We start from the raw sequence: 10201 nt of genomic DNA on the forward strand, positions 1-10201 counted from the left end.
TTTCATTTGGAAATTTACTACTAATAAGAAGCATCAATCGAACATTCAAACCTCAATCCATCCTTCTCATAAACCACCCTCACATATCAATATAACATCTACTTTTATCACACCACTTCAAGATGGAATGTGTGTTGAGAGGTTGGTGGTGTTTCCTTAAAAAAAATGTACAAATTATATAATTATTTTTAGCTACCTTGTTTAAATTTATTATCAACCAACAAATATGTTGTAATAATTTAATTATTGGTTTGGATTGTATCATCTGAGTCACACTATCACAAATTTAATATTTTGTTCAAATTTTGTCAACTAGGAGAATTTATATTTCCAATTTTATTTCCAACCATGTTTTGACAAGCATAAATGTTTCCATTTTTTTCAATCCTTTTATTAATTTACCCATGCATTGTTGAAAATAAAACTATAAATGTAAATGTTTCCAAAAATATTTCACTTTATTTAACTACAAATAATGAACTCAATGCATTTTCTTTATGGAGATTTATCGACAAGCATAAATGCTACTGAATATTTTTCAATTCTCCAATAACACAAGAGTTATTGAATATTATTCTCCAATAAAGGCAACAATACATGGGCGATTGTGTATGGAGCTGAAGTTAAGCCAGTGTCCCCTCAAGCCACAGATGCTGCAATTCAAGATTCGGAGAGACGGGAAAACAAAGCAAAGGTGCTTTTACGAATGATGGTTAAGGACAACATTATTCCCACACATTAGAGAGTGAAAAACATCCAAGGAGACATGGACACTCTCAAAAATTTGTATGAGACGAAGATTACAAATCAAATATTGTATTTAGAGAGTAAGCTTCTTTCAATTAAGATGGAAGAAAATGAAAGTGTTAGTGATTTTATTTCTATAATTAAAGATCTAAAGGATAAATTAGGTGACATTGGTGAATCAATATCTAGTACAGACTTGGTTACTGTGACATTAAATGTAATGCTTGATGAATATCAAATGTTTATCACTGGTCTTTCAGCTAGACAGAAGGCTCCTACTTTTGATGAGTTGCCAGGTATACTTATGCAGGAAGAAGAGCGGAGAAGAAGCCTTAAACGGAAATCTCCTAATTCAGATTTGGCATTGATGGCCAAAGGGAAGCAATCCTTCAAAGGCAAATAGTGAGAGAAAAATAAAGGCAAAAAGCCACAAGTAAAATCATTTCAAAGTACATCATTACCAAGGACAAATGCCAAATCAAGTAGAGATGATGTGTGTTATTACTGTGGAAAACCTGGTCATTTTGCTAAGAATTGCATGAAAAGAAGGTCTGGTCAATTTAAACAAAGAAGGCATTCATGAAATTATGTTGATAGAGATGAAGCAATTAGTCATGACTTTAGCAATCTTAAATTGTTTGTGTCCAATGCTGCTTTATCAGCAGAAACTAATGATGATAATGCTTGGTTTATAGATTCTGGTGCATCAATCCACATGTCATGCAAAAGAGATTGGTTTGATACTTATCATGAGGTTAATAATGGTGGACACATCTATTTAGGAGATAATAGATCACATGAAATTAAAGGATATGGTGATATAAGTGTTATGATGCCTAATGGACAAGAAAAACAAATTCAAAATGTGGTGTATGTTACAGGATTAAAGAAGAACTTAATTTCAGTCTCTACTATTACAGATCAACATTTAAAAGTTGAATTTGTGAAATCACATTGTTTGTAAAGGATGTGCGGGACAACTATAAGGTTGTTGCAAAAGGAATGAAAGTTGGAGGCTTATACAAGTTGGATGTAATGAAGAATGGCCATCAAGCTTTGGCATCAACAGGGATGTGAACTATAGAGCTTTGGCATCAAACGTATGGACACTTAAATCATAATGACCTAATGTTACTACAAAAGAAATTGATGGTAGAAGGTCTTCCAATTATTAAGGGTGAACACTTTGAATGTGAAGGTTGTGCATTAGGAGAACAACATAGGGAAGAATTTCCTGTGCATGAAAATAGAAGAAAACGTGAAATACTTGAACTAGTGCATATTTATAGATTCTGGTGCATCAATCCATATGTCATGCAAAAAAGATTGGTTTGATACTTATCATGAGATTAATAATGGTGGACACGTCTATTTAGGAGATAATAGATCACATTAAATTAAAGGATATGGTGATATAAGTGTTATGATGCCTAATGGACAAGAAAAACAAATTCAAAATGTGGTGTATGTTACAAGATTAAAGAAGAACTTAACTTCAGTCTCTACTATCACAAATCAACATTTAAAAGTTGAATTTGTGAAATCACATTGTTTGGTAAAGGATGTGCGGGACAACTATAAGGTTGTTGCAAAAGGAATGAAAGTTGGAGGCTTATACAAGTTGGATGTAATGAAGAATGGCCATCAAGCTTTGGCATCAACAGGGATGTGAACTATAGAGCTTTGGCATCAAACGTATGGACACTTAAATCATAATGACCTAATGTTACTACAAAAGAAATTGATGGTAGAAGGTCTTCCAATTATTAAGGGTGAACACTTTCAATGTGAAGGTTGTGCATTAGGAGAACAACATAGGGAAGAATTTCCTGTGCATGAAAATAGAAGAAAACGTGAAATACTTGAACTAGTGCATATTTATAGATTCTGGTGCATCAATCCATATGTCATGCAAAAAAGATTGGTTTGATACTTATCATGAGATTAATAATGGTGGACACATCTATTTAGGAGATAATGGATCACATGAAATTAAAGGATATGGTGAGATAAGTGTTATGATGCCTAATGGACAAGAAAAACAAATTCAAAATGTGGTGTATGTTACAGGATTAAAGAAGAACTTAATTTCAGTCTCTACTATCATAGATCAACATTTAAAAGTTGAATTTGTGAAATCACATTGTTTGGTAAAGGATGTGCGGGACAACTATAAGGTTGTTGCAAAAGGAATGAAAGTTGGAGGCTTATACAAGTTGGATGTAATGAAAAATGGGCATCAAGCTTTGGCATTAACAGGCATGTCAAACTATAGAGCTTTGGCATCAAAGGTATGGACATTTAAATCATAATGACTTAATGTTACTACAAAAGAAATTGATGGTAGAAGGTCATCCAATTATTAAGGGTGAACACTTTGAATGTGAAGGTTGTGCATTAGGAAAACAACATAGGGAAGAATTTCCTGTGCATGAAAATAGAAGAAAACGTGAAATACTTGAACTAGTGCATAGTGATGTATGTGGTCCAATGCAAACTAAGTCACTTGGTGGATCATATTACTTTCTTATATTTATTGATGATAGCACTAGATACACCTAGGTGTACTTTATAAGAAACAAAAGTGACGTGTTTGAATACTTTAAAGAATTCAAAAGTATTGTTAAAAAGCAAATAGGAAAAAGCATTAAAATTCTTTGATAGGAAAGGCAGTGAATACACTTCAGGAGCTTTTATCAAATATTTCAAACAAAATGGAATTATGCAACAATTTATAGTACCACATACACCTCAACAAACATTAGTTGAATGTGCTCGTAGTATGTTAAAAAGTAAAGGACCTTCTAATAGTTTTTGGGATGAAGCCATTAACATAGCTGTATATCTTAAAAATAGAAGCCCTACTAAGTATCTTTAGCACAAAACACCATTTGAAGCGTTTTATGGTTTTAAACTAAAGTTAGTCATTTAAGGATATTTGGATTCAAGGCTTTTGCTCATATTCCTAAAGAGGATAGGAGAAAGTTAGATGCCAAAGCCATCAAATGTATTTTTATTAGATATTGCACTAATCAAAAAGCATATAAAATGTATGATTCAAGTACTCACAAAGTCTTTGCAAGTAGAGATGTAATATTTCATGAGCATGTAGATAAGAAAATAAAAGAATATGAACATAATATATGGTAGTCTCCTTATGAAAACTTTAAGGAAGAAGAAGAAGTTGTAGAATCAACTCAAGTACAAGAACACATGGACATTCCAAAAGACACATCAAGGAATCAGAGTCCACAAAGAAGTGATGAAGGCACTCCACAGAGAAGAAAATGAGAAGGTACTCCACAAAGTAATGAACCTCTAAGAAGGTCAACACGACAGATTCAAGCCCCCATCAGCTATAGATATTATGTCTTAATGTCTCAAGTAATGATTGGTTTTGAGCCCTTAAATTATGAACAAGCCAAAAATCATAAAGAATGGATGGAAGCTATCAAGGAAGAATATGATTCTATAATGAAAAATGAAACTTGGGAATTAACAGAATTACCTGAAAATAAAGTCCCTAAAGGATAAAAATGGTTGTATAAGACAAAATTTAATGCAGATGGTAGAATAGACAAGTATAAGGCAAGATTGGTTGCAAAAAGGTTATTCACAAAAGAAGGTATAGATTACGAAGATACCTTTGCTCCGGTTGCAAAAATGAATACAATCAGAATAATGATAGCATTGGAAACTAAATATGATTAGAAATTACATCAATTAGATGTAAAGTCGGCTTTTCTAAATGGTGACTTAAAAGAAGAAATTTATCTTGTTCAACCATAAGGATTTGTAAATAAGGGTCAAGAACATCTTGCATGCAAGTTAAAAAAGGCCTTATATGGACTAAAATAGGCCCCCAGATATTGGTATGAGAAAATCAACAAATTCTTCTTTCAGCAAAGATTTAAAAAAAATAAAAATGATCCTAATTTGTATGTCAAGACAGATATAAATGGGGATATAGTATTACTCTCTATATATGTTGATGATCTAATAATAATAGGGAGTGTTGATAAATTAATTACAGATATAAAAATAAAGTTATCACAGGAATTTGAGATGAAGGATCTTGGTGAGATGCACTATTGTCTAGGTCTTGAAGTATGGAGAGATGATGGAAGAACTTAATCACACAAAGCAAATATACAAATGAAGTACTAAAGAGATTTCATATGAATGGATGTAAAGCAGTGAGTACTCCATTGGAACAAAATATCAAATTAAGAAGTGATGATGGAACAAAAGAGGTGAATGGAACATTGTATCGACAATTAGTGGGAAGTCTGAATTATCTCACTACCACTAGACCAGACATCACTTATGCAGTAAGCATACTTAGTCAATTCATGGCTAAGCCTCATGAAAGCCATTGGATAGCTACAAAAAGGGTCCTTCGATATTTAAAAGGAACTATCAATTTTGGTATTGAATATACTAATGCTTGTAATGTTTGAATTGACAGGTCATTCTAATTCTGACTGGGCTGGAAATCCAGATGACAGGAAATCCACCACTGGATACATCTTCAATATAGGTCAGGAGCTATATCATGGCGCAGCAAGAAACAGGCAACAGTTTCCTTGTCATCAACTGAAGCAGAATATAAAGCATTATGTAGTGGCACCTATGAAGCTATATGGCTCAAAAGAATACTTGAAGATGTTGATGAAGGTCAACAAGAACCTACAGTGATCAGATGTGATGATCAAAGCACCATCAAATTGGGGAACAATCCTGTATGTCATGCAAGATCAAAACATATAAACACACAATATCATTTTGTAAGAGAAAATATCCAATCAAAAGAAATTTCTCTAATATAATGTAATAAAAATGAGAATGTAGCTGAAATATTCACTAAGCCTATTGCAAAGGCAAAATTTGAGTTTTGTAGAAGTAAATTATGTGTTGTAGAAAATCAAGATTATATTGTAAGCCTAGCTGAGACTTAGACGAGTAGGCATGACAATTAAGAGTATGTTTATAGTGTCTTATATATTGTGCTATAGTATATTTGTCATATGGTTGGAATTAAGGGGGAGTGTTGGAAAACATTAATAATTCCAACTACCATCATTAAATGTTGCGTCTAGTTTCTTCTGGAGAATTCGGCGGAAGTCTCGAGAGCTAGATAGCTTCCTGAAGAAGCCACCGACTCCAAAAACTTCTTCTCTATATATAAAAACCCTCTTTGGCAATCAAATCAAGCAAGTGCTCTGTGTTCATTTCTGAGTTCTGAACTCTCTAATTCATAGCATTTATATGATTTGTTGGAACAATAAATTGATATGTTTAACCCGCTGAAGGTTGCGATGGATCAATGCTCTCAAATTCAACACTTTCGTCAAAGAGGAAAAGGATGTTATTCTGAATGTGAGCCTGAGAGGATTCCAAGTCATTGACGCAGCTAAAGCTGCAGTGGAGAAGTATACCGGGAGTGGTGCCATGCGCCGATATTTTTGCGTTCGTAGCACGAAATGTTGTCCAGATGGTGACACTCTTGTTCCGTTGCCATAACGCATGCATTACATTTCCTTTCATGTTCAATAATCGCCTTTAGCCGACAATCACCTAGATAATATTTAATTCATGAAAACAGTTAAGTGGGCCATTCTGGAATGTTCCAACGGGGACACAGTGATGGAGCTGTCTCTATCACTCGCGAGGCTCTCAGTAAACTCCTGCCATTGTGGAACGTTCCAACGGGACACACAGATGGAGTTGTCTCTATCGCTCGCGAGGCTCTGAGTACTTTCCGCAAAAACTGCGAATTTTTCTCGACTCACATCAATATTTGCGAGCAATGGCCTCGATGTTAAAGAGTTGGTTGTCTTATCATCTAAGTAGCTCTCTACTTCTCATACTCCACGCCCATTTTTTTCTCATCTGTTACACTGAGCTTGGTTTATATTATGACATGTAATATGATGAGTGATAGGTAACAATGTTGGGTGGGGGCTCACACTATAGTGATTTCCCACTGCACCTCCTTTAGCAACAGCCTTACAATTTTACTGGAAAAGGAGATACAGATCTTCGTAGACAAATATTATGCAGCTCAACTAAAGATAGTATGCAAGCCTAGGGCAATAAGACAATAGTAGAGATGCATCTGTAGCTCTCGAATATTTGACACCCACTATTACATGAATTTAAAGAAGCACAAAAGGCCGCTTTGAACAACAACGAAGCCCAAGCATATGTCAATACATAATTGGAGGCCTCCTCATTTTTCTCAGATTTTACAATGTCGATGGAGAGAAAATGGGGAGAATCAGTGTGCTCACAGGCTGTGCAGGCCAAATCCAAGGACACTGCACTTTTATAACTAAGTGGGCACTCATCCTGTTTCAATATGTTGGGCGTTTTGTTTTGAACGCAATACATTGTTCTCTTTGAATAATAGCGCGAACGTTTCTGGTTCAGGTTGCAATGACCTTCTCCTGCATGATCTCCTTTGTTGGAAGCATTCAATTTGTGTGCTCTTGTCGTTAGATCCAGTGAAAACTTAAAAAAGAAAGTATAAAAAATTCGGTCACGTGTAAAATTTATGTATATATATATATATATATATATGAAAATGGATTATCGTAGGTTCACTTGAAAAGGATTATCATAAGTCACAAAATAGCGTTTGAAATGGATTATGATAAGTCGGGAATAATTAGCATATATGGACAAAGTACAAAAGGCAGATTGGACACCAAGAGAAAGGGCACTCCTCCTTGATAACATCTAAGGCTACAAAAAAAACATGAATACGTTTAAAATGGATTATCATAAGTCATGTGATTCGTATATATGGACCAGGTACAAAAAGAAGAAACATCTCATTGATTTGAACAAAGAAAACGGGAAGGCTTGACAGCATTGAAGACAAAAAAAATAAAGGAAAGATCTAAAATCAACAAAGAAAGAAAATTTTCAATGTATTTTCTTTATTTAATATTGTATTTGATTTTTATGTAATATATTTCGTAGTTAAATAATAAGTATAATGTTTGCATTGCTTATAAAATTGTCATATTTTTTCCATAATAGGATTGTGGTATTGTTTTCTAGATCTTCTATCTTATATTCTAGTTTCGCATTTACATTATTATATGTGTTTTTTATGGATATTTTTTCAAATTTGCATATAGATCAACTGGTTAAAGTAAACAAATCTTCGAATTCATCCACCTATTATATCACGAGGTAATTCCATTATGGTTATGGGTCACACACAAACCCATGGTTATGAGTCAATCACACAAACCCTTTCCATGGAAGTATTTGCTACGCCATACATTGTCAGTATCAGAGTTGACCAAAAAGCATTTAGGGAAAATTTTAATGATGGAAATTTATTATAATAGTTTAGAAACCTTGGTGAATCTTACTATCCCAAATATGCAATCTTTAAAAAAAACTGACGATATTTTGTAAAAATATTCAAATTTCTAAAAAATTAATATAGTCTGTACAAAATTTTGGCAATTTTATGGTTACATAATTTTATCCAATAAAATTTGGGTGAATCATTTTTTAGAAAAAATGGAAATTAGTGAATCTTTTAATTCTTTTTAAATGGTTACTTGACTACAGTAGATTTAAATGTACTTCCCTTGGGTCTTATGATATATTAATCAGAATAGATTAGTTGGAAACAAGAAAAGCAATTATAAACTTCCTATAAAAAATTGTGACCTGTGTAAATCTGTAGGGACAAACTCAAACCATTTAGGGGTGTGCCAAAACCAATATCAGTTAGGAAAATTATACCCCTCCAAATGAAAGAAGAGTCCCAAAAAGGATACCAAATATTCATGGTTCATGTAGAAAGAAAGTGAAAAGACAAACAAAGAGCTAAAATTGAATACTGTCTCAATCATTAATGAATTTGTGGATGTTTCCAGAGAAGATTCCCAATTTACAGCCCATAGAGATATAGGATTTTTCATAGACTTGGTATCTGATGCAGCCCTAGTGTCTAGAGCACCTTACAGGATGACTACACCAGAGTTGTTGGAGTTGAAAATGCAGCTACACAATCTTCTAGATAAAGGATATATTAGTCCTAGTGTGTCACCATGTGGTTGACCTATACTTTTTGTTAAGAAGAAAGCTGGCACCTTTAGAATGTGCATTGATTAATGCCAACTAAACATGTCAACTATCAAAAATAAGTAGCCCCTACCTCTCATTGATAATTTATTTGACCAGGTAAGGGGAGCTACCATCTTTTCCAAAATAGATCTAAGGACATGACATCATTAGTTGAGAATTAAAAATGAGGATATTTATAAAACAACATTTAGGACCCAATACGGGCACTACAAGTTTGTGGTGTTAATGTTTAGCCTTGCGAATGTTGCAACAAATTTCATGTGTTTAATGAAAAATGTACTTCGTAAATCTTTAGATAAATTTTCACTAGTATTTTTTTGATGATCTTGGTATATTCTAGAAATGAAGAAGAACATAACGAACACCTAAGGTTGGTGATGCATACTCAAAATGTAAATAACTGTATGCCAAGTTTAGTAAGTGTAAGTTCTATAAAACCAAAATCCATTATCTGGGGCATGTCATATCGAAAGAAGGGTTAGCAGTCGATCCATATAAGGTGAATGCCATGGTTAACTAGGTATGCCAAAATAAGTCGCTGATGTACGGTCCTTTAGGACTTGTGGATATTGATGCAGGTTTATTGAAGAGTTTTCAATATAGAATATCATATTAGCTTTTATAGAAAAAAAGGATAAAGTTTGAATAAAATATCGAATGCCAAACTTTTCTTGAGAAGTTAAAACATTCTCACTAGAGCTCCTATTCTAAAACTTGCAAATCCCAAACAAAGAATTTATAGTATGTACGGATGCATGTACGGAAGGGTTGGGAGGAGTTTTGTTATAGGATTAATCTGTAGTTGCATATGAATCAAGGAATTTGAAGAACCATGAAAGGAATTAGTTGTTGTTATACATGCCTTGAAAATGTGGAGGCACTATCTGTTAGGCAAGAAATTCACTTTAATAACATATCATTTCAGCTTAAAGTATTTATTTAGTTAGCTATAACTCAATGCAAGACATGTTAGATGGATGATATTTCTCAGGAATTTGTGTTCAATATTAAGCACATAAAAGGATAGGAAAACAAAATAGTTGATGCTTTAAGAAAACATGCTTACAATTAATGGAGGTAACCGTTAGTACATTAAAACATATTTCCTAGAGCAAATTAAAATTTATAAGCATAAGGATCCAAAATACTTGGATATGCAACACAAATTGCAGCAAGTTCATGTAATGGGATATGTAGAAAATACTCAAAATTGTTGACTTGCAGGGGAAGTTATATGTACCAATATACCAAAATTGAAAGAGATGATACTTGATGGTATCATAAGAAGCATTTGCAGGACATCCGAGATACTAGAGATGGTCACAGAATTGAGGAAAAA

Source organism: Pinus tabuliformis, chromosome 7 (assembly GCF_031772625.1).
Source record: "Pinus tabuliformis cultivar Carrire ecotype Pingquan chromosome 7, CPIR1, whole genome shotgun sequence".
NCBI classification, from domain to species: Eukaryota; Viridiplantae; Streptophyta; class Pinopsida; order Pinales; family Pinaceae; genus Pinus; species Pinus tabuliformis.